Source organism: Corvus moneduloides, chromosome 3, assembly GCF_009650955.1.
Source record: "Corvus moneduloides isolate bCorMon1 chromosome 3, bCorMon1.pri, whole genome shotgun sequence".
In the NCBI taxonomy this organism is placed as follows: Eukaryota; Metazoa; Chordata; class Aves; order Passeriformes; family Corvidae; genus Corvus; species Corvus moneduloides.
In genome coordinates this window covers 66351560-66378175 of record NC_045478.1, presented here as the reverse complement: position 1 = coordinate 66378175, position 26616 = coordinate 66351560, and the positions used below count along the sequence as shown (strand labels likewise).

Here is a 26616-nt window from a genome sequence, read left to right as displayed (position 1 = left end):
AATTTTTAGAAAGACATGTCTGGGTCAGGGAGCAGCAAGAACAAGTTCCCTTCAAGAGGGAGGACAAGTCTGGAATCAAAAGTGACCTTCACAGAGGCAGGGTGCTCATCAGTTAGGCACTGTCCCACAAGGTCTGAACAGGATCATGCTGGTGATAGTGACAGGCTTCATCAGGACAAGACTTGTGGATGCCCTTGGGGTTCTGACATAAGGACACTATAATCTGAGCAAAGCTGCCATAAGTCTAAATCTTACTAGTTTTGCTTTTTTTTATTTACTGTGGTATGGGTTTAACTTCAAGCCAGTGATGAAACATCTAAAAACTGATGACAATTTATATTTGGATCCAAATACTCTTATCACTATGGCTGATTATTTGAAAGCAGACTGGAATTTTGTGCTTTGTTGCATCTCTTCGAAGCAAATTCAACCCATGTGTCCTCAGGCAGGTTTGCAAATGGATGTCACTTGAAGGATTCTTGGTTTCAGTGGCAGCTATTCATGGTATCACAGGATGCCAAAAGCAGTACCCAATCCTTCTTATTTAAGTTGCATACTTCATCACTGGGAATTTGTAAAAGAAAACAATTCACATTACTTCTGCGACTCTTGAACTGAGATTATTTGTACCCCATCTGCCTACTCCAAAGCAATAATTAACTAAGCACACTATTTCCTGAGCAATTGATAATGCTGGCAGAAACAAAAAGGTTGTTTGGCATGACTAAAGGTATCTTTTAGCGGAGATATATTATCAAGGCCTTGATTTCTATATATAATCTGTAAAATTCTAAAGTGCCATAGGTGTTTTGGCCTGATTTCACTGGTTAGGAAACACCACCGTAAAGACAGCATATTACTGCATAGGTCTTGTTATATAAACCGTAGATATTAAACTGAAACAGATGTGTTGATCTCAGTTTGGCTCAAAACACACACAAGAAACCAATGTTTGCCAAATGGAAAAGGATAAAAAGCAGTTGATAAAATGTTATTTTCATGCATCTGAGATAATTACAACCAGTAGGCAGTGAAACAAAATTAAAATCTATAAAGAATAAGCTGGCAGTAGCTGACAGTAGATGCTACAGAGGGAGGTAAAATCCTTGTCAGAGAACCATGGCAGTAGATGAGTAGAACTATATAAGGAAAAATTGCATTTTCTATATAGCCCATAACATAAGGTTTAATACTAATTTATGATGACTTTCATGTCTACAAAAGGTATTAATGGTTGTAACATTAGCCTTCTTTTTCAACTCTATCCATAGTATTTCACTTAATGACCTTGCACAGTGCTATGTCTCTCATAAGTAAATACTTCTCTTTCTAATTGGAATGTATTGCCTTTTAATTTGCAATCCTATGTTGTTATATGATGGGACAAGTTTAATAAAAGGAGAGATTGATCAGTTTATTACTATACTAGTAGCAATTTTGTATACCTCCATCAAGTCTCCTGTTACTCTTGTTCTGTCTGGGTTAATCTCTCATCCAATATAAATCCCACTTTACCTCTATCTCTACTCTGAAATTCATCAATCTCTGCTTTATCTTTCTTGAGAGTGAGTCAACCACAACTGAACTCAATATTACAAGTCAGAATTGATCATTTTTATATGGTGCTATATACTTTCTATATTGTTTCTTTCCATTTTAAAATGCAGTATTTTAAAGTAATTCTTAAAATGTGGCATTTTTCTTTAAGGCAAGAAGTCTTCTTAGCAGTTCCAACACACAGAGGTACATGCAAATAGAATTTTTATCTGGTCTTTTCAAGAAATTTTCTTATAGCAACACTTTGTTTTCCTCAAGAGTTGAAAACTAATGAGCTCTGTCAAATTGGACAGCACTGTGTCTAGGAAACTGTTAGAGGAAATGCTGATTATTTAGTGAGCTAAAACCATAGCCACAATTTGCTGTTGATTGTCCAAGGCAGGCAGTTACTGAGTTTATCTACAAGATAACTCTTAAACAGAATATATTTAGCTAGTTAGATTCAATAACAGGGAATCACATTTATTCAATGGGATGGGCAGAATTATATTTTGAGTGATGGTCTATGGAGAGTAATAGAGTGGTGTTAATGTTATTAGTTTAGAAGCAGCTATTTTTCTGAATTGGGATTCTGAGTATACTTACTGTGATTTGGAAGCAAGTCAGCAAAGTATTTAGGTATTTAAATAGGACTCAAAACCACCTGAGATTCTAAAGGAAATTAATAGAAGATATGGTTCGAAAAAATTTGACAGGGACTTACATGCATCTTAAAAGGGAGAGATATGGGCTTGGTGCTCTAGACAGATCCACCTTTCTGCTTTGTGTCCTTCATTTGGAGTACAGTACAAAATGTGGGTCTGTACGTTAAGTCTACTTCACCCTATGTCTTATACTGATCTCACATATAAGGGCATGCCCTGAATGTACTAAATAAGCATAATGCTGGGTTTTTCTTTGCTCAGTAGGAACAGAATGATACAATTTTGGATTTACTGCTGTTCAGAAACTCATGACTGAAAACTACTGTGTGTTCAGTGTTTTTCCAAACAGGATAGCAGTATGCAGAGATGTTTTTTACTAGTGTTCTGTCTCTGGTGGCTGTTCTAGCCCTTTATTTCTGAAGGTTTTGAAGGCTTTTGGAGTTTTGTAATGGATGTTCTCCAATAAGTGACATTTACGTGATCAACTGTGAATGTGTTAAGATGGATCTTATACTGAGTCCAATGTGTAGTGTTACTGTTTCTTTCAGTACTTGATCTACATTTTGACAATGACTACCTATTAAATCAATTATTTCACTTTGACCAAAATGTTATTTTATTGCTAATATTTGCAGTTCTGTCACATTTCTCAATTTATTCTATCTTCTTTTCTAAATCAGTCTAGTAAAATAGGAAAAAAATATTACAGAAAATTTTTGGTTTGAATCAGCTGCAGCCACAATTTTGTGCTAAGCAAACTGATATCATGATGAGACAATTCATTAATTGATGGTACTATAAAGCTGTCCTTTCTTTATAAAATTTAGTTCTGTTTAATAAAAGCAACTTGTGAGCAGCTGATCATAAGAAAATGAATGATGCCTAAAAGCTATGTTGGAACAGTCATCCCACAGTCTCACATATTTTTTTTTCATTAGATCTATAATTAATCCTCACTTATACCAAATGTGTGTGACTCAGACACGCTGACAGAGGGCTGATGACAAAACATGTTATTGTTGATGCTGTAAAAGATGCACTATGAGCATCTTCCAAGGTTTGGAGAACACCCCCCTGTTCAAGCTGTTTACTCAGCAATCACAAAATCACAAGAATTGTCTCAATGCACTTTTCAAAGCAACCTTTATCTAAAAAAAAAATTTATTTATTTATTTATTTATTTTAGGATTAACCCAGTCCTTGATGAAATTCCAGAAATTCTTCTTTCCCTACTTGCTGGATATTTTTTCTATATTTAGGCAATTGGTAAGAGTGGCTAGATCAGGTAAAGCAGCTGATCAGCCGGGCTTCACGTCTCTATTTACATCCCTGAAACCCTGGAGGACAGAAAAGTCTTTTAATTGGTGAGTCAACCTCAGTAGGAACATGCTTTTAGGAAATGAGGCCTAGACCGTTCCCTTCACACTGGGCACACTTGCTCTGGTTGCCATGGTAATCTGCTGGAGCATGCTAGGTCCAATGATGTGGAAAACAAGATGGCTTCCTCATTTGTTTAGCCTTAAGGAAAATTACAGATATTAACAAATCATTACAGGGCTAACAGACACTCTGAAGATCTGACCTAAATAAACAGCATCTTGTCAGATTGCTAATAGCTGCCCAAGTTTTACTTCTGTGACTCTACTGAAAGTACTTAGTTAATGAAGACTTTATTACCCTAAATATTTTTTTTTTTCTCTACCTGCAAGTAAAATCCTGTACCTTGAATGTTAGGGTTGACCTCCTATTCAGTGAGGCACATTTAATTTGTCAATCATTTGGAAAGATATTTAAATGTTAAAAAAACAACTGACCCTTTTGTGAATATAAACCCAAAACAATGAGTTGTTCTTGTCATGTCACTGTCCCCTGGGAAGGATTTTTTGTATTTCACAGAAAGCTCTTCCCTGGTGCAGAGCAGCTGACACGCTCCTCATGGTGGTAGAGTGAGGTCTCAGACTCCTTGGCCTCCGCAGGGCTGTGGAGGGTGATGTGTCTCTGAGAGAGGAAACATTACATATAAAGTTGGTGCTTTGAGGATGGGGAAAGAGGAAAATTAAAAGCAGGCATGAGAAAAAGCATACTAACAAATGAACCCATCTGTTAAAAATATAGGAGGAAGTGACAGCCAAAATCTGTAACTGCAGATACAATGGTGGTAGGCTCATATGGGGGAGCCGCAAGGTCAGTAGAAGAAAAGATTATGTCTTTCAAGTTTTCTTGGTTAAATGGTCTGTAATTTCAAAGCAGCCGATCTGTTGGTGCCGTCCACTTCCTCAGAGCCTGCTCCCTGGGGAATGAAAGACGAAGGTGAGGAATTTCACAAGTTGCTGAAAGGAACATTTAAAAAAAGACGTGTTTTGGTAAGCCTTCTGACATACCACATCTTTACTGGGGACTCCCAGTGTCCTCTGGAATCTGAACAATAGAAGAAAGCAATTAACAGAGAAAACACATGGGGCAAGTTTACTGCTTCCTTGATTGAATTGTGTCAGTGACAGATACACATAAGAAGGCACATGCTCCCTATCTAGCTCTGTGCCCTTTAGTACATAACTAGAGAAACTACTCCTTTGGCTCCTTTGCAGTTTTAAAATGCAATTGCTCTTGTTTCCAGTTTGGCCCAGGTATTTGGGAGATTCTGTGTGGAAATGCCTGCATTGTAATCAATGCAGGCAGATTTTCTAAACTGTAGAAAATACCAACACTGAGTGCTCCTTTTCATATCTAAAAGAGCTGTCCAAGGACTGCAAGACCTAATTAAATGAGATAACCTCCCCACAAAAAAAATTAACCACATTCCAATATCATCACGTTTATGCTGAGAATCTCAATTGCTCAGAGTCTTATTAATTATTTCAACAGCAATTCTTTCCAACTCTATGAGTTTCCTTGTTCTAAAATTCATCCTTGCAACTGAATGCATTTCTACTGTTTTTCAAGACAACTTGCAATTTCAGCAGTCAGAGCATAAATGGACTTAGCAGAGTGAACAGGGAACATGGTGGATCTGGACACTTAATACAACCATCTGAATGTTGTTTTTATTCATTATGTTCTGGATTTTTTATTATATTAATATATTATAATACACTACAGCTTACACCAGGTATACTACCTGCATACATAATTGCACTTGCACTTTTCCTTTCATATTGTGCATCAGTTATGTAAATTTCAAAAAACAGCAGTGGGCACTGTGACAGATTTCTTAGTGTACCAAATTTACTTAGTTGAAATATCCTTTAATAGAAAAGATAAAATGTTGTATTTGATTTCATGCATCAGTTGTATCACTACTTTTATCCCAGAGGTCTCTAATTTTTTTAAAAAAACCCTCATCTTTTATGTGTGTCTTATCAGGTGTAGCTGTGATAACATTGCATTGTGATTCTCTCTGCTCTGACATTGCAGATGTAAAATTTATGATATGCTTTATGAAGCATCATGTTTATGTGTCTAATAATGGACAAGATTTACAAATTGAGTAGAATAAGAATTCTGGTTTGGTCATGGGTGGACTTAAACCAATTTGATATACTGAATTATCTAAACAAATGTTTGGGTTTAAACTGAAATGTGTCCAAATATTGGCTGTTCATATGGAAAGCTACTAATATCCTGAGACAAATTCAAAAGTATTTTATGAGAATTCTGCCATATTTTACCCCATTTTCTTGGGAAGACACTGCCCTCATCTCCAGATGTTCCTATGGAGCATTTGTCTTGTGTCACTAAGCATGTTGAGAGGTAATGTGAATATGTATAAGGAAGGAATTACTCCCTGCACAGTTACAGTGAAAGCTTGGTTCTGCTTCAGTTATGCATTACAAAAATGTCTGGGTGCACTATTATTTTAATTTTAAATTATTTGTCTATCACAATAACATTGAGTTCCCAACATTTTAGTTCTTGGGAAAGCGAAATATTTTCAGTATTTTCAGAGCTTCAACTGGCTAAGGGATGAAAATCTCTGAGTTCTTACAGGAAGGTTGGTTATGTATTTAAAAAAAAGAAAAAGAAAGAAGGAAAGATAATTTTAAAAAGAAATGAGAAAAGAATGAAGCTGAAGATAATGATATTAATAGAAGATAACGATTGAAAAAGGAATGTGATGATTTGAAAAATGTTTAGAAAATCATTCAACTATTGCTCATAAGGAGAGATTAAGTTGTTGGATGTGGCTTTGTGCTGCTTTACTTTGTAAATCTTTTCTCTGTAATGAATCACCTCTTTCATTCTGGTACAGAGGAAGAGTAACACATTTTCCTCCTCTAATTACTCTATGTGTTCATTCCTTAGTGCATTCCGGAACCCCCAGACCCTTATGACTTTGAAGAACTGAGTACTGAGGAATGGGTTCTTGAAATTCTTGGATTATTGTAGCTAGGATGACTGTTTGGAAGGGACAAAGCCTAGATACAAGTGTCTGATCTATGGACCATTCACTTCAATTTGGACCAACAGCTTTGTCCTTTCCCTAGAGTCCCTATAGTCATTTCTAGATTTTTTTGTGTGTGTGATGGTAGACCCTATGAAAATATAGTATTATTTATGTATTATTTATATTGTGGAAAATATTTCGATATTCCTTTCGTTTTTGGTCATGCAGTGGGTCATGGGAATCAGAAGTTTATTTAAGATCAGTTAGCAAAAGGCAACAACAGCAACAAAGGATATGAAAAAAAGGGGAGAAAAAAGAGAGAAGGAAAAGCAAAAAGGGAAGAAAAATAAAGGCGAGGCAAAACTTTTTCTGTCTGAGCAACTGATGTTTTCCCTGCAATGAAGAAAGCAAGTGAAGGATGAAGTTCCCTTCATCCTTGGGGTGGAGGGTGGAGGAGGGAGTGGGAGAGAAGAAATTAGTATGGAACCACTACTCAGATCAGCCCAAAGCCTTTAACTGTGATCTGGTTGGGGATCCTTTCCCTGAGTTATGCTTGGGCAGAAACAAATGAGGTTTTCCACCCTAGGGGGCAGGTGGTAGCAGAGCTTTTCTCTTAACAATCTCCCATATCAGAGCCAGGCTCTTTTCAAATCGAAGTTAAATTCACCATGGCTTCTCTACTGGTCTTTCTTTTCCCATGGGTGTTGGGAAGTTATTATCTTTTGCCATGACCAGAAGTAGATACTACCTCTGCCTGTATTTAGGAAATTCAAATCTTATTATTTCAGGAAAAGTGATGCCTTTGGTTTTAGCTTTTATGTTTTTTAAATACTGTACTGCCAAGTGTGTAACTCTGAAGTTTCTTGTGACCTGTTAGCTACTGTTCTCTCATGCTGGTTAGACATAACAAACCTCTCTAGGTTCCCACATCAAGGACACCAGGCCCCAAAATGTCTGAAGAGGGGCAAACTTGGGGTAATTACATCATGAACTGAAGATATAATTGGCCAATTAACCCTGATATGCAAATGAATCAAACTTATAAAAGTGTGAAGAACTCATGACTTGGGGTCCATCTTGGGTGTAGCCTTTTAACTCCCCAGGGTGTACCTTGAAGGTCCTTCAAATAAATACCTACCTTTATTCCCTTATTGTTGTCTAGTCTCTGTTTTTAGGTGGCCATCTCAGTAGTCAGTAATAACTAGCTCCAATTGTAGTTCTTCTTATTATTGCCTCACCACTACTATAAGATATTCATACCTTTCTGAAATGAAAGGTATTATCTTGAATACTGCTGGTGTAGTCTCTGTCCCAGTATGATTTTATGTTATTATTTAAAACTTGAACATAAAAGATGGGCCATTTCTGAACAAGTCAGAAAAAAATTCCATTCTTTTGTTTCCCTTTTGCTGTTTTTGCATTTCATTAAGAAGGAGATTTGAAAGGTGTCATTTGACATAAAAAGTCTTCACTAAGAGGCAATGAACCTTAGACTGCTGGAGAAATAAATATTTCCTGTGCTATGTGTAATTCTGAACTTTAGAATATGATCCAGTCATTAAGAAATGCACTGCAGCTTAATAACTGTAACCTCACGGAGAGGGATAAAGTTGAAAGTAGTTGTGGAATTCTGGTGATGGTAATCCCTTTCTCTTCAAGGAATAACTGTACAGGCTTCATTTTAAATTTGTGTCTATTTTAACTTTTAATTCATGTTACTGAGATTTCTCTCAAGTCTTTGCTCTCAGTCTCTTAAGAAATTCTCCTCCCTTTCCATAATTTGCCTAATGTCATAGCTTGGAACAAAAGCAAACCACCATTCTTCTTTTTCCTCTTCATATCCTCTCCCACTCCACAATTTATATTCATTTGGTTGTCTGCCCACTATAATAGATGTATCACTTGCACTCACTGCTGAATGCCAACTGCATGTGGACATTAGCCATTCTTCTTCTGACCATGCCTGTTTGTTACAGATCTTTTGGTATTTACTCTTTCTGCCGCCAGTAATTGTGTTTTTAATTCTTTTGTTTTCTGTGTACACAAACACAGATTATTCAAAATTCCTTGCTTCTCTCTCCACAGACCAATCTTCATTAAATGTTTTCATTTTCATTGAGTATCACCTTCTCTATCTCACTGTCTTGTTTCTAATTATGGTATATATTAGTTGTGTTTTGATAGATGGTTGCCCAAAACACCAGAACGATGTTTAAATTACCATGGTCACACATCAGCTGCTTTTTCCCGAGAGTGCAATTCCTCCCCTTTGTAAAAGTATCCCCATATTTCTGCTCAGCTTCATGCAAAAGGCTAACACATGCCACATGGGTACTAACAATTGAATTCTATAAGGAATAATTTTTCTGAAGTCGAAAGTTTTATCAAAACTACAATAGTCCAAAGAGATTTTCTTTAGTGCAGGTATTAGGGGAGGACAACATCAATTCAGTCAGGAATTAAGATCAGGAAGACTTTAATTACGAGATCAAGAGTGCAGAGATTGCCTTAGCTGTTGTTTGGGGTTTTTTTGTTGGCCTTTTTTTTTTTTTTTTTTTTTTTTTTTTTTCTCTTCAGATTACTCTTGGAGACCAACGGGAAGTGTTTGCTAGCATTTTCAGAAAAAACAGCTGGGGTCTACTTCCAGACATTAAGCTGAGTATAATCTAAATATCCTGTAAATATTAATGTTAAATCAATCTATTAAGCTTGGTGTGCATCCCACCACCTTTGCACAGAACTTTACAAAAATGTTAGACTGGCTCAGTGCTTGCCAGCTCAATACTGGGTTGATGCTGCAAGATGGGAGCAAAAAACTGATTGCCTGGAATCATGAAGGAAAATTCTTCCTGGGTGGCCAGGGAACAGTTTTACACTGCTGTCAAGAAAAATCAGTGGCAATATCACTTGGAAATTGAAATTGTTCTCCTCAAAACCCTTCCTAGTAACAGGAATCTCCTTTTCAGCAAGAAATTGCCCAAAGGGAATGACCAGTGTGGGTTGCTGATCTGGGAAAGTACAAAGCGGACTTTGGTCTTCATCCTACTCTCTCCAAATGCTTTTCCCTATCTATATTCTTCTACTTAAAGCAAATCAAAAGGTTGCCACAGCTTTGCCTATTGGTGTCAGCCACTTTCTTTGGTTTCCTTTTCTCTTGTGCACTCCCTTGGGTCACTTCTGTGCTCTGGTTTGTGAGATTCTGAGAGATGAACTGTGCTTCTAACACTGACACACAAACACAAACATGGACAGTTTGTGCCATCTAGAAAGCTTATAGTGTATTCAAGTCATGCAGTCCATTGAAGACTGCTTTTTTTTAGTAGTTGGTAGTCTTTTCCCAAAAAAGGATGAATAATTGTAAAATGCATTGCACTTCCTAGCTGTAGACTTTGCTTCTCTGGCTCCCTTTTGAGCAAATATTTGGAAACTCTGGTATGTGCCTATGTCTTTATTAGAACTGCAATTCTAAACTGTGTGTTGGAAGCAGTGATATAGTACAAATTTATTCAGAACCACATACTGAGGAGGTTGTGCAAACTAGTGAAATTTTGCACTGTAAGGACATGGTCTGTGCTTTGTCCATGTAGGAACTACAATTTTCTAAAAAAGCTATCAGCAAGAACTTGCAGGATTTGCGAACTGAGACCTGAGACATAGTGTTCTTGTGCAGTCTTAGAAGGAAAATAAGCCATGCACATTTTCAATCTGGCAAAAATTTGGCAATAATATTAGAACACTTGTCTCTATCAAAGCATTCAGAAGCATTTTTAAGTAAACAAATCCAGCTAGCAGCAGACTAATGTTGATCTAAAGTAAAAAGCAAAATCCAACAAAATCCCACAAAATATAGTTAGTTTCTGGGTATTGTTAAATAATTTATTCTACTATTGCTATCTAATAATGGGTGCCAAAAGCCATATCTACAATGCCTTAGGTTTGCATACTGTATCTAGGTGGATTTGAATTTTCAAAATATTTGGATTTGGTTTGTTTTATTCATGCTTCCTATATATACTTGTATTACATATGCATGTTTGTGGGCGTTATATATGCATATATATATATACATACATATACTCATGTATGTCTATGTATGCTATTGCAAGGGAAAATACTTAAGTAGGAGACTTATGGGTTTATCTCATCAACAGAGGACTAAATGGAAGAAGTTTTTCTTTTGTTTTTTTCTAGAATCCTAATGAGTCTGATCTAATTTTGTAAATTCCAAAGCTGATCCAGACATGCCAAAGCAGGGTTTGAGCTGATGAGAAGCTTCTCTTTAGCTTCACCCTGAGAGGTTTAGCAGTGGAGTTTCCAGAACTGCCAAAGCACTTGAGAAGCAAAAGTCTTATTGAACTCAATGGGATTTATCAATACCCTACTAAGATGAGTGATGTCTTACATCTGACTGTTTCACAGACAACCTCTTGGAAAAACTGGAAGACTGACTTAAAAAGTGATGCACTCCAGTAACTCTCCGTCCCACCAGGAATATACCCCAGTAGAGGAGCTTCCTGTCAGTGTCTGCCAAGGAGAACAGATAGGATCCAAAGGGCTGGTGTGAGAGGTGGCTGCTTTAGCTTTATATATGTAATTTGTTGTACCTGAGAGCCACTTCGGAGAAAAGGAAAGGCATATTATGAGTTGGAAAATAGTTTGTTCTGGGAATAATGTCAGAAAGTGTGTATTAGACAGTTGTTCAATATTCCTAGGGAGAGTAAGGATACTAGAGTAAGGCAATGGCTTCTTCTGTAAGTATGTGACAGTTAGAGGTGAAAACACTATTAAAATGTCTCCTGCTAATTTTTGAAATATGAGAATCTGTTTAAGAGTCTTGCTTAGGCAAGAAGACCTATAGATCTCTTAGTGATAGATGTATTTTTATTTAGAGGAGAAAAAACCAGAAACTGCAGCACTTAACTGACACAGCTAGCAGGGAGCTGGTGGGAAAGAGGAAGACAGAAGAGTAGAAGTAGCTTGAACTGATCTTATTATGTGGGAAAACTTGAAAGTCTCAAAATGGGAAGGAAATGTTACCACAGGAAGGAGGAAGAAACTGGCTGGTGCAGCTTTGCAAAGCTGGCTGTGAGATGGTCATACTTCGTGGCTTAAGTAGTGCATATTATAGTCAGTTGTTTTACTTGGTTAGGAATTTTCTCTTCTTCCTTTATTAAAATATTGTTGTTACCATTGATTAAAATTTTCAGTTGTGGATAATTATCTCACTGAGCATCAATGTTGTCACTTAAATTCCTGGGTGAGAGGCTAAGCTTGGTTTCGCTGGGAACCCCAATTAATATGGGATCAGTCTCTTGCTGCCACGTCTAAGGAGAACAGCTACACAGGGTGGCCAGCCTTATCTTGCCTGGTGTTCCTGGGCATGGCAGACCTGAGGCAGGTCTACAGAGTGGGCTGAGGAGGCCACAGGAACATGGCAAAGCTGGCAGTGGGACAGCTACATGCACCTCAGGGTGGCAGAGAGGCAAAGACAGTCCCACTGGCCTTTGAAAATGAAGCCCTGGGAAAGTTTGTGGATTCTGTTACTTGCTCTCACTCTTGTGGAAAGTCTTCTCTCTCACCACTTGTGGTGCTTCAACCTCAGAGACCTTCACCCCCTCATGTTTGCTAAGTAGTGGAGATATCTGGGAGAGCGGAGCCATGCTGTGATCTGTTCCAGATTTCTGCTCTACAGCTTGGCAACCAGAAGCAGATGGAAATGAGCGATGCAAAGTTTTGTATCCATAAAACCAATTTAAAATTTTTCTAGAAACATTGAGTTCCCTGCAAAGAAGGCATTAAAGTACTTGTGATAAGGTGAATGGACAGGACCCAGTGTGTCAGGAGTTAAAACTGCCTCAGTCAGCTGGAGGCTTACCAGTCACTAGCTATTAGGATTGTCATTTCCCCTCAGGAAATACCTGCTGGTGTATCAAGGGTAATTGCTAGCAGTCAGCTGTATCCCCAGAGGGTGGGTATATAAAATCATCAGGAAAAGACTGAACTGTTCCTAGTAGGAGGCAATAGCGACTGTGACCGTGCGCATGCGTGTGTGTGTGTGTGTGTGTGTGTGTGTGTGTGTATGTCTGTGTGTGTCTTGGTCGTTTATCTTAATGAAGAATCTTAATGCAATGTAGGCTTTTGCTTCAGTTTTAACCCTGGTTGTGACTCATCTTTAGATTTCTGCTGAAGCTTGAATTTTACAGACTTTTCTTATCTGAGGCCACTACTTCCAACACTGGCTGGTTTGTCACAAGTATTCTCCAAAACAGAGTAGATAATTACAGCTTCCTGAATGGCTTGGTGTCACTATGTGGTTTTATATCTAAAATACTTGAAATGGAATTCCTAAATGACCTTCACTTTGTTATGCTCTTGCCAATCTTTCCTCTCACGACAGGAGTAAAACCCCCTTGCTTTCCTGGGTCTTAGTTAAACTATCTGTGAAGCAGGTAGATCAAGTAATGCCTAGTGGTTACCCTTTAAAGTTCATTCTAAAATTTACAGCGTTATAAAGATGAAAAACAAGCCAAAATTTTAGAAGCACTTGTGCAGTCAGTTTAAAGATTTGCTCACTCTCCTGCCTAGGCAGATGTCTCCCTGGAATATCGCATCCATCAGTGTTAGCCTGTCAATTAAACTACTCTTTGCCTCCATATTTTCTGCAGTAATAAATTTCCCAGAAGTGCAAAAAAGCCAGGCACTCAAAATAGGTCATCCTACCTGATTCTTATCTCTTCATTTGGACATATCCCCACATAGCCAGGCTTTTAGTCATGCTTCCTGGGCTTTTTCTCCTCTGCCCAAAAGAATCCTCCAGACAGCATGTTGTTCCTTGGCTGTAACTTCACATGGAGGCTCTCCCTGCCTTTCTGTCCCCTCTCACTCCCTCTTCCTGCCTGCCATCTGTTGCATGTGTGTTTGAGTAGGATCCACTGCCTCCTTGCCAATGGAGTGATCTTGTCAAACACTGAAGTGAGCTTCACTTGGTTGTGAAGCTAGGTGCCTCTGGGAAGGAGTCAACACTTGCACGGTCACTAAAATGGATAGTAAAACCTGTCATGATCAGGTTATGAACTAACCACAGACTAACACGGTTTCTGAGCTAGAATAAATGTCAAATATGTAACAGATTTAAGAGAGTTCATGAGCCATTTTCTAGTAAGTCACAGTTGGGGAAAAAGGAATAAATTGATGAACAAACTATTCACACTGCAGGTGCTTCACAAAAGCAGTTTCTCAGCGGAAACTGAGATAGGATTCAGGAGTAAACCTTATTATTTACTCTGGTCTTTTTTCTTGTATTCACTTCCTGAGATGAGGGAAAATATCTCCTTTCAGACTGCTGTGGTTGTCTTAGGAGAAGTGAAGTCTTCTGTGAACACCTTCAGATACCCAGTTTATAAAGCAATTTTAAACATTTGCATGTACATGGAAGTATGTCAGCTTCATTCTAATTTCCAGAGCCCAGCAAACCATGAAGCTGAATTCTGAAAGTGTTCTTGATTATAAAGTTAAAACCAGAAAACCAGTAATAAACACGCCTCCCCCCACCCCCACAAACACTGGGGAAGGAAATACCTTAACATCCAAGCTGTTCAGATGATGCTAGTTTTCCCTTTGCTTAATATACTCTTCCTGGGACACTTGTAGGATGATTGGAAGAGGCTTGAGGAAGGCGCGTGATTTGATTGCCTAGTTAATTTCCAAAACACTGTGTAGAAACTCTTAGTTCATTGCCTTGTTGCCCTTTGTAAGTGGATGGGACCTATTGATGGGAAGAGATGAATTCTCTCTGCAACAGTGCAAACCTTTGTGAAAATGGATCCCCTTATAAATGGCCCAATCCTCTCCCTGAAAAACAGATGCCAGAAGCAGTTGTGGGACATTATGTTTCAGTTCTAGAGACTTCCAGTTCTAAGAATAAAGTAAAGCAGTCATTATTTATCTAAACAAGGCCTTTATGCTATGGTTCAGTGGCTGCCGGACAGCCGTGTGATCTGTCTTGTGTAATGCCCTCACCCCCTCCTTTCCCCGACTGGGGAAGAGAAAAAAGGACTTGTACTAGCTCAGAACATAGTTACACATCTCACTGTCTATTGTGCTCGGTCGCTCTGTCTATTATGATTATGGTCCATTAGATAAACATGGTGTTGAGCAGCCTCTCAGCTGCTGATATGCACAGCAGTGCTGATAACGTGCTCTATGTTTAGAAGGGAATCAGTGCGTCACAGACTATGTGGGATATGTTTACACATACGTGGTGTGTGCTTTCTCCTCAACAACAGAGAGCTTCCATCACAAAGCCCTTCTCTCTGAGGAAACAGGCGGGTTTTGAAACCATAGTCTTTTATCATTTGTGATGGATTTTTTCATGCTGCTTCTCAAAATATCGCCTTGTATTTCTGCGTCTGAGGGTAAATGAAGTGAGATACAGATTCCTGATCTTTCCCTTCTCCTGTAGGAAGCTGCATTTTAAATACAGTAGGAAGGAGGCAGCTGGCTGAACATGTACTTTCTGAGTGTTACCGAGTTTCTGTGTATATGAGGCGGCTGACTTCTCTCAGGAACCAAGTGGTCAAACAAGTTACATTTTACAAAAGAATCTGACCATATTTTCTCAAAAGTGACTTAGGCACTTCAGAGCCAAGATCTCTTTATTTGATAATGGGGCTGGGGCTTATCTATTCAGGGAGGCAATACAGCTTTACTGTGTTTGGTGTTGACCTCCTGATATGTACACAGCCCAACACAAAAGCTCCCCTTGTACTTCTGAAAATGTCACCCAAAGCACACAGTGCTCTGGAAACCACGTTTTGTGGAGGGCTAGTCCAGGATCAGGGAGCACAAACTTGCAAAGAGCAGGCAGACTAGGGAGGGCTTGCCAGTGTGAGAGGGCAAACAATCAGGAGCTACTTGCTCCTTGATTATATAGTGCAGCAAACTGAGCACTGAGACTGTGTAAATTGTTAGATGTTCTCATTTTGCACATGGGAGAAGATGCGGATGTTTATCTGGGCCCAAGTTAATGGGCACTGCAACAAAGCAGGAGCTCAGCATCCCCATTTGCTGGCCAAACTTTTATTGAGCAGATGTTATGATCACACAGACCACTACTGCAGAATAACAGTGACCAACCTGAAGTGACTGTGGCACGTTTCCTGCTGTGCGCTACATCAGCTGGACACAGGATGCATGTTCAGAAGTATAAAAATTCTGTTGACTCCTCTGAGGCTTCTTGAGCAATGACCAGGTTCTGGTGTGTGGAAATGCCCCAATACAAGGTAATAAAATAATGTGTCCATTAAAACATACCTTACCTGGTATTCAAGTACTTGTTTTAAAACATGGAGTTTGCAGGCTTCTATACTATACTACACAGCAAAAAATGCTTAGAATGTGATGGTTCATTACAACAGAATGAGTTCAGTGAATCGTTCATTCTTAATACCTTTTTTGCTTCATAATTGCTGTGCTATTAACAGAATAACAAAACAATTCAGCAAAATCTTTAAAAATTTCGAAGTTGTTCCCATGGAAAAGAGCTCAATTTTTCTTTCAAGAAAATCTTGGCAACCCATGCTTATGATATTTTTAATTAGCATTCTAATGTAAGATGTACTAGTTACGATATTATGGTTTTCAAAGTATTGGTAAACAAGACAACCCACATAATAATTTTAATCTCTGCTTTATGATTAGAATCACAAGAATTACACAAGATTTTATTGAAATGGAAAAACGTCGGTAATGCCAATAGTTTCTCATGAGTATTTTAGCCTATATTTAGCATTAAAAAATGGATACTTTTGAATTCGATAATATTCAAAGTTTATAATGTTCTCAATTTTGTGGACTACCCATTTTACTTTTCTTTTTTCCCCATTGAATCCTTTTGAAACCTGGAAAGGCTTTAATGCTTATAAACAGATTCTGTTTTCACAGCTTTACTGCTTCTTGAAAACTGCTAAAGTTAGCTTCTTTACCTGAATTGTCCTACTGCAAGATTCCTTTTGTATTGTCATAATGAATCATATTAATAGCATGCCTTAATTTCCAGTAAAAATTTTGGTCATGATTGCACACTTTGAAAATTGGTCTTATTAACTTGGTGTTATTTCCTGATATTCATTTTTTTCTCTTCCTTGCATCTACTCTGCTTTCAGTGTCAAAGTATGTAATATTTTTTTCTGGTGAAGGATTAGTTCAAACACAATAAAAATAAGAAAACATGACACAAATACATACGCAGTGAAATTCAGTCCATGGTTGGAATGGTGCAGCATTTGCATAGAAGTCCCAGAGAATGCAGGATATATTTTGGACATATTTGGTTATCAGAAAAGTTTTGGTAGTTCCTGTTACTGTATTAGATGTCTTTGTTTGGACATTTGCACAAGTGAGTGAAGTTCATCATGAAGGCAAAATCTGTTATTTATTAAAAAAACCTCTATCTCTATCTATACCTATATCCAATCTGTTTTACTTACATAGTCATATTACTACATAGCCATCTACAGTAAATCTGACTTATAACTTATTTTTATACCAATGTTTGTGGTTGCTTTATGTACAATTTTTTTAAATGTACAATTATATCAATCACTGTGCAGATATGTGAGTTAGGTGCCCCTCTGAGCAGGAAGCCTAAAAAGAGAAATGAGAACCAGAAGTTTCTAGCAGTTCCTGGTGCTTATTGCACCTTGTCTCAGGTAGTAGACATCAACCAGTGCAGCAGCACAGAGAGACTCTGCCAGATCTGCTCTGTTCCCTTCTTGCAAATGTCATATGGTGGAGAGTTTAAAGACAGAATCGTAGAAAGGAGAAAAGAATGAGGAAGGGACAGAAAATGTGAGACAAAAGGGTGTTCTAGCCTAAGCACTAAGATCTCACTTGGCCTTACTTTTAATATAGTCCATATAGATCTTACATTCACTCTGGTCAGTTCGGGCACACTGTTCAAGCTAGAAGGAGCTGCTTCCAGATTCCATCAAGTCATCAAAATATCTCCAAGGGGGCACTTCTTTTGCTCTTATTCTCTGATTTACATTTAATTAGATGTTTCTGATGGTGTCTTTTAAAGCAGGAGTTGTTTAATGTAGAAAACTCTTTTCAAGGGCAATTAGCATCAGTAGTCCTCTTCTAACTCTGGCTTCTTTATCTGACCTCCTGCAATGGTTATAAAGTTTAGACAGGGAAAAAAGCAGTCACACATGAGAAATAACTCAAGTGTGATCCCCAGTGAAAATCTAGTTGTATAGAGTGCCTATTCTCCTTGCATGCCTCTCTAGTAACAGTATATCACTACGTAGTAGTAGCACACAGGAAAGCTAAACGGAGTCATTCACGCACAGGAGAAATGCAGTCCTGACAGAAGCAAGCAATCTAAAGTGCCAGTGTACCTATGCAATCAAATGGTATTAATCTTGTTTCTCTGCAGTCATTTGAGTGACAAAGAGTTCAACTCTATATGCAAACACATTCAGAGTATACGATTCTGTTTAGATAGATGTAGTCAGTAAAACATTATATTATTTCTAGTTTAGACATCAAAGCAAGATTTCTTCTGATCATTAGGCAGCTGCAGCTATTGCAATAATTTCTAATTTGGTTATATTTTCACATGATAACACCTCCTGCTTTTCATACAGCACATTTTCTTTAGAGCTGTCCAAAATTATCATTGCTCATTAAAATAAAATGAGGATAGAGAGGGCAGTAGGGTGGATGGGGCAGTGCAGTGGCAAAATACAAGCCAAAATAAATTATAAAATATGTTCTACCCTTCAAGTTTATGAAATATTACATTGGCATTTCAGTTCCCAGCATGCCATTCAGTTCCCACCTTCCTACACTCATATGGGCACACACACCCTTCATACCCTTTTCCTTGACCATGTCAAATGAAGATCAGCAATAGAAGGAATTTTCTGTTTCATGCTGCAAAGTCTCCATGACTGCCATGGAAAGCTGAGCAGAACTAGTGTGGGATTATCTGCAAAGGTCAATAGTAGTACCAGGAACATGAAGAGTCTGGTCTATTTTAGTGATGTGTAATATGCTGTTGATTAAATGCATATATAAAATGATAAATTGTTTTGATGATAAGTCTAGCTACAGCTGTTATAGTTCTGGGTGGCTCTGTTGATCTCCTGGGTCTTTTTCCTGGTGTAAGCTGCTCTTGTGTGCCAGTAGAGACCAAGTGTTTGATGACGGTGACTCTTCTCAAGATTGGTGCTCTCATGCAGTTTAACAGTGATGTGTTGTACAAACATCTGCAATTGGATAGGGAGAGAGAATGTTGGCAATATTTGGGAGAAAAACATTATTTATTAATAATGGCCATTGAAATGCACTCCTCAGACAAAAAATAAATCAGAATCTCGAGTGCATAGATTCATCTCCTGTGCATTTCCTACTAGGTGAATAGCACCATCTTGACTGCAGTGAACAGCTGTGTGCTCTGGTGTGGAGCAATCTCTTGTTCAAATTAAAAATTTCAGGATTTGGCTTCAGGGGAGTTTTTCTTGACTGAGAACTTTGAGATCTGATTAACAAAGGCCAATCATTAGTCAGTAAATGGTCATCTTTCATCAAATAATGTGTTTTACAAATCAGTTAGTCTGGTATTCAATCAACTTTTTTAGGCTGCTCATAAAATGTGGTGCTCGTCACAGAAAACATTTGTCAAACATTGTTGATAAATTTCTGCAACGGCCACTCATGTCTGGCTTACAAGTTTGCCTTACAAAGCTCCTTCCATCACTTACAGTCCTGTCTTCCTCCTGCAGCGTCCCTTCCTCTCCACCCCCTCAATGCAGCAAGAGGAATAAATATTTTCCTTGTCATCACTTCAGTGCTTCTTCACAAAGCTTTGGAAGAAGAGGAAATGTAACCACTAGATTTTGCTTAGCAGGGTGTAGCTCCCTGAGAGCTCAGCGGGGGTTACCTAGGGCAATGTGACCCGTCGCATCCCACAGTCCATTTCGGATGGCCCCACGATCTTGCTCTGGTCAGCTATCAGCGTTACAACCAGTGACGACAGAGGAGGCGAGAAGGGTCTCTCACGAGGCTTGAGATGGCTTTAATCACAGCTTGTCCTGGTGACCCGTGATCTGGGCACGGGGGGGTTTTGTCAGGGGCCCAGGGGCGGTCCCTGGGCGGGGTTGGGGTACAGGAACCAATAGGGAGAAACCAAGGGAGTGGCCAAGGCTAAGGGCAGGGGGGAGCAGGAAGGGGAACATGGCATCACGAAAGCAGTGGGTTAACGGGCTACCACAAGGAAATAAGAAGCAAGGGCAAAGATCAGAACTTTTTGTCTTTCATTGCAGTACTTCCATCTAAAAACATCACAATTTTAAACAGAAGTTTATTTATGATTTCAGGAACCATTGGAGATGCTGGTGGAAATGGAGAATCAATTTAACTCCATTATAAATTTGTAGTTACAGGAGTTATATATTACAGTATTGTGACTGGATCACATATTTGGGATAGGTTTACTACAAGCAAGAGACTAAGGGAAAATTAGCACGTCTGATTTGCCTGTGGGGATGGGTCAGGCAAAGTATGGGTTGTATGACACCAGCTGTTAACAGGAACCTGACAGAACCTAAGGAAAGAAGTTCAGTCTCGCAAAAAGAGCTCTGTTTCCTGAGGGCTGATTCTGCTGAAGAGCTCTGAAATATTCCCTGTAACTTCAGAAAGCTGAATTTTGAGGGAAGGTGTTCTCTGTGTGTGTCCACGTGTGTGGAGGTGGTGATGTGGGGGAGGTGAAAGTCCTCCCAGTGGAGCTTTGTGAGCTCATTGTTCCTACATGCTGTGCAAAAAACCTGAAAGTCCCCACTTCTTAGAGTTTTCTATCACAGAAATTACACATTTGTCATCATGGTGTAGCTTTGTCTTATAGACCACATGGAAGAGAGACCTTGACCCATCCACTAGGAATCCTAATTTTAGTGGAAGTAGAAATTGTCAGTGGTACTTTATCCAAAGTCTTTGTCCACAGGGTCCCAGCTGACTCCTCAGACAGGCTGTCTGACACTAGCCATTTCTGTTGGAGTCTGGGATAAGCAGAAGTTGGTGTATATCCAAGCCAAGAAAGACACAGGGCCGCTCTGTGTGTGGTGTGGCTGCAGTCAAACCTAGCCCCTCTGACTCAGTGAGCAGTCCCATTTCCTTTGGCAGTATAGGTGTACACCCACATTAGCTTCTGAAGAATGTCTGTAAAATGTAATAAAGAAATCTGCTTTCTTCAAGTGCCTGTGTCCTTAGAAAAGGATCTTCATTAGGAAGAAGAAACATGATCTTGTACTGGCGTACATATTTAGCCCAGCTTCCTGAGTAAATTAGCTTATCAAATCATGTTGTCTGCTCTGTCTGTCACTTTCCCTTTAGCTTCCTCCCAACAGCCCACACCTTTCATGCCCAGTAGGTGTGAAACCCATTCATCAGCTTAGGAAATGCTGGTAGCAGAAGGATAAAAAAATTCATCCTGGATAGATGGCATGAAATGGCTAGGTAGAAATCATAATGAATGTTCTGGAGAGAAACCCTGCTAGGATTCAGTCCACTACCCATTCTGAGAGGGGGCATCTAAGTGGCCAGTCAATGTGTATGTACTGACTGGCTGAGCAGTGCAGCATAGCTCTGAGCGAGACAAGCTGCATAATGCTTTGTGTGTGGCAGGAGAAATGAGGAGAGCAGTATGTAAAAGATTATTTTTTGGGGAAATGAAAGGCACCATAATTACTAAAAGAGAGAATCAGAGACACACAGACTTCAAGTTTCCTTATGAAAAGAACAACATGTTTTTAATGAAGCAAAAAATCGTGTGTTATGCATCATCCTGTTTATCGTTGCTGCTGTTGCACACAGCTCTCCCACAGGAATGGCTACTTGCAGGGTATATTTAGATTACAGGGATCAGATTCCACTACACCACTCTACAGTACAGGTCAAAATTGTCTTGCTTGTTTCCGTTTCCAGCGGAAATGTTAAACATTTTATATGTGAATGCATAAATTCTTTCTTTTTAACTAAGAGTATAAACAATAATATCTCTTCCCAAAAACTTATTTTTTGTGTGTGTAAAACTAATTGCCCTCTAATTCAGTGTTACAAGAACTGACTATTTTATGGGATCAAAGACATACAGACTTATGTAATGGTGACTGGAATATCTCTGTACTGTCAATATTAACTCCAGCCTTGACTTCAGCTGCCTCCCACAATTAAATATCTTATGTAGTTTACAAATTCTACTTGTCTAATTGGGTCTTCAGATGGTGAAATTTGTATGAGTCTACAGAGCCTGCCTAGTAATTAGCTTTGCTCAACAGAGTGTTGGGACAAACCTCACTGCAAGTCTTGACCATCAGGCATTATCAGAGATTTACTGTGGTAATGAATTGTCCTTCATAAGCTGCTCAGCAAGTGAGTTGCCCATGGTAGTCTACTCCTACAACTGGCTTTTAAAATTCTGGGGGGTATGTCTGTGGTTGACTAAAATTTTCCCATCGTCCCATAGGGAGACTCTGAAGATAAAATTGCTGTGACTACTTCTTTGGGTGTTAGGGAACTATACTGAAAGTGGTTGGGAGGACTACTGGCTGGTCTGAGGAACCCAGCCTGGTCTGTGTCAGGAACAAATGTTGCTGGCAGAACAGTGCCTTGGAGAAGGAATCACTCTGAGGAGTGATTCAGCTCCCATGCCTCAGCTCAGATGTGTAAGCACTAGGAATCCCCAACTAACTGTGTGTGCAGGACGCTGGCAACCTAGACTGCACAGAAAATGTCAAGCAGCATGGTCTGGTCTGATGATTGCTGCAGAAAAATTAACACACACATAACTGGTGTCGCTAAAACTGTGTCTGCTGCATGCAGTGACAGGCTTCTGAGGCACTTGTAGCTTCTTGTTCACGCTTCGTTGCACATTGGCAATGAAGATGTGGGATGGTTCTTCAAGCTGCCATTGGTCTCCTGCAGCTTGCAGATTTTGCTAGCTAGGTGAGGGATGTCTTCCTGCTAAATCCCTCAAGGAGTTTTTGAGTTCTGGGTTGTGGCTGGAATTATTACTAGTAGAGGCACTGAATTTAGGGATGAGGGCAAATCAGCAGTGACTCCCAGTGATCTTGGACAGTCTCAAGAAGGGGGCAGTGCTTGAAGACCGGTGGTAGCCAACTGTGGGCTCTGGGTTGAATTTTTTTCAAAGGCAGGTTGTGTACAGCAGCTCCACTGTGAAATGGGCTGGAATTCCTAGGCCAGTCACCTACACCAATACCTGCATCCAGAGGGTCACTTGGATTAGCAGAAGATCACCTAGTCAATTGTTAGGCAGGCAGGCAGTGGTGAAAAAGAGCTGGAGCTCTGTCAGCACTGAGTCACACCAGCAGAGACATGCTGGCTTTTCTTTTTGCCTGGATTTGCTAGTTCTCTTTGCCCCCACAGTCTTGTCTGGAGGATTTAATACACCCTGAACCTGTGCAATAAGTGGCATTAACTTTATTTTGACTGAGGCAACCTAAAACCTAGGCATGTAGTCTGCTATTCTGCAGTCAATGAAAAAGCATCTGACCCACATCCAGCATCTGACTTACCTTGTGTGTCTTAGGCACCTGTCCTAAGACACACAGGGTTTCCTGTGTGTTACCTGTTACCTCTACCGTGCCAAATCCAGCTGAAATTAGAAAATAGTATAAATCCAGCTGAAGCCAATGAGTGTAAAATAACTGATAGTGTTGGTGATTCTCTCTGCCATGGATTGTGCGAGTGTCTTAAGTGGCTGTGATGAGACATAGTGATGAAACTTATTTTCTCCATGATCAATAGAAGTCTAGCCAAATACAGAATGATACTGCTATCGTGCGTGGTGACTGAGGCGAATGCTGAAATCTTGGTCAGGAAAAGCAACCCACACAGGATCAAGAAAGAGACTTCATATATTGAGGACCATCTGGTGGATGCTGTATCAGTGTTTTGAACTACAGTTCAGTCTTATACCACATTTCTGAGATGTAACATATGATTGGTAATTATTCAGGAGGGGAAATGTGAATACAGGCTGGCCTTACTTCACCAAATGCTTTCCTGTCTATAATGAACTGTCACTGAGATTTTTGTACATGTGTAGATGTCCTCAGAGATTTCTAAAAAAATTCCGTCTTTTTGTTACAGCCCAATCAAGTGTGGAGACTGAGTGTGGAATGAGTATGACTCCAGTTGGGGTGGCTCCCAGACCCAAAGTGCAGGATCTTTTTGTTGAAAACCCTTAGTGTGAGGTAGGCTTAGACAAACAGAATGGGGCTGGTGCAGGTGGGTGACTGTCGGCACAGAGCAGTCAGCGTTTTGGCCAAGCATCCAGAGCTTAACTGCATCCCCAGAAAATGACATTAAGGTTTCCTCTCCAAATGACCAGACTAAAAGGGTACATTTTCTAGTCTGGACAAGCTTGATTCTGGTTAATGGGTAATGGCAAAGTTCCACTCTCTGGATAGCCCTGTCATGGTTTTTTTGGGAGGTCTCTCTTCATTGGGTGAAATGATCTAACATAAGAGGGCATCCTCAGGCGCTCTGGAGTGCTTCCTACTACAGGTATGCTAATCTTGCAGCACCAGATTGTCTATTCTTTGGCTTTGTTCATAGTCTCTTGTGGAACCCAGTCTTGGCCTGTCTTGTTCCAGGTTGCTTTGGAGCCTACACTGAAGCATCTGTGCAGAAGAGAATGGCAGACAATTTCCTAATGTGCACTGCCAGAGTTCTGGTCAAGCCAACAGCTCTTGTTTGGATACCAAATGACAGAACTTCAGGATAAGCAAAGCCACCAAACAGACAAAAGCAAAGTCATGAAATGGACAAACTAAGTCATTGTTTATACCAGCTGCTGGGTGCCAAGGGCTTGCTTAGAAATGGCACAGGAGTCCACGATCAAGAAAGGTTCAACCACAATGAGAAACAAAAATGGAAATACAGCAAAAATGAAAGTTCTGAGTTCATGTTTGGAGAAGTGGTGACATGAGAGTACTCTGAATATAAAGAGCAAGAATGGCAGGACTAGACCAAATGGGGAAGTCCAGAGAAACTCTTTCATGGACCAGATGTTCATGAACCAACATATCTACATGGAAGCAGCCTGTCAGAAAAAAATGGGAAATTTTTTGCAAGCCTATGAGTTTCAGCCAGAGCTGGACTGTGTATTGCTACACCATTAAGTTGGAGAACTCAAGACAGATTTATGGTGCCATCAAACCAGAGCCATAGTTTTACTAAATACTCTGTCTTTTTAATGGTACTTAAGGGCTTTACTGCATTTGGGCATTTTTACTATGTTTAGACATGGTTTTAACAACAAGCTCTCATGATGCTGCCAATTGCTGTCAATGTGGAGAAATAGAAGTCTTTTTTCAGCACCATAACCTAGTAGACAAGGTTATATTTTTGTCTTGCAGGGTTAAAGAATGACTAGAGACTTATTATATCAAACACAGCTTCTCCCTGTATTTGCTGACATCCAGTTCATACAGTGTCAACTAACTCATTTGTTAAGAATTTTACTTAAACAAGCTAAAAAATTTCTAATGGTGCAAACCTTTAGAGGTTTGTTCCAGCCTTGAATGACTCCCCTGGAGATTGTGAGTTGGGAGGAAGTGACAAAGAGAAAAAAAGAAAATGCAGGCAGATCCAACCTAAAGTCAAAACTGTTGCTTCATGCTGAGAAAAAATGACCAACTCTTCTCTTCTAACCTTTCTTTTAAAATAGTTGGACTTGTTTGAAAAGTAATATTTGTGGCTTAGTTGACTTTTAAAGGACAAAACCAAAATCTAAAATTTATGAAAGGGAGAAAGAAAATTTAGCTGCTCTTCCATGTTCACGCAGGAGTGATATACCCTGCAGGAGGCTGACCCAACTTTTTTATGACCCATCAATGATTTATTAGAAATCCTGATGTTGTTCCCCAAGCAAAAAACATATTTCATTAGGCAGCATGAGATGGCATAATGGACTATCTGTTGTGTTATTCTCCCTTTTATCACATTCTCTCTTCCCAAAATGCAGTTATTATTATGCAGCATTGGGTAGGGATGTGAGTTCTGGAAGCCAAAAAGTCCAAGGGACATTATTTGGCATGGTAGTGTAATACTAGGCTTTCCTAAAATCAGGTGTGAAGCAGCATACCTTAGCTACTTTAAATAGGGCAGAAACATCCTAAATTTATCCTAAAAAATGATAGCGTAAGGTTACTATTTATTATTAGTCACAGCTGATTATTTCAGAGATAGCTTTGGCTTTATTCAGTGCTAAATCTGCTGTCACCAGCTATGCACTATGGCCACTCTCCCTGCCAGTAGTCAGCTTTGGGCAGAGGATCAACTGAATACCTTAAATTCTCTGTTGAACCTTGGCATTATTATGGAAGAAGTCTGCAGCCAACTCGTGGGTCCCTGGTACAGCTCCAGCAACTTAACAGATGGATCACTAGCAAGCCTCTTCTCAATTTCTCTGTTAAATATTCATGGAGCCAGCATGTGCATAGGCCCAAGCATGCCCCTGGAGGTGCCAGCAAGGGTCTCTGATCTGGGGAAGATGTCAAATTGGCTAGTGGAAGTCTGAGGGCAGAAATGTTTTCCACAAGGATCCATCCTTCAGTGCAGAACATGGAGTGACAGCCATATGTGCAACTGTGCTGGTGAATATGTCTGCAGTGCATGCTTATACAAGCTATTAATAGGCCAGTGGCATACCAAATGCTAATGTGGGGAAACAGGGAGTGAAAGACAATGAAGAAATGCCTTGGACTAAGTTGAAGCATCAACCAAAGTAAAGTCTTCCTGTTAACTTGCAGTGAAGGTGAAGAAAAAAAATTAAGCTGCATTCCCCACTCACCTTTAGGATATACCACTCTTATTTTCTGAATGTGTTTCTGAAAAAATTGCTAAATGCAAGTTCATAAAGCCTTAGGGATTGTTTTGTGTTTTTAGATCCCAGTCAGAAAAAATAATGTTTTATTTGTTATTATTTAATACCAGTCAAATATG

At 39.4% G+C, this 26616-nt stretch overlaps 1 long non-coding RNA gene across 1 annotated transcript; it reads right to left on the bottom strand.

Annotated features, from left to right (window-relative positions):
- Nucleotides 1–294: 294 nt before the first annotated feature.
- On the bottom strand, nucleotides 295–14324 carry LOC116441988. Its single transcript, XR_004239326.1, has 3 exons — nucleotides 14164–14324; nucleotides 4016–4199; nucleotides 295–564 (listed from the first exon to the last, which is right to left on the bottom strand). It is a non-coding gene; the product is annotated as an uncharacterized LOC116441988 (long non-coding RNA).
- Nucleotides 14325–26616: the final 12292 nt, after the last annotated feature.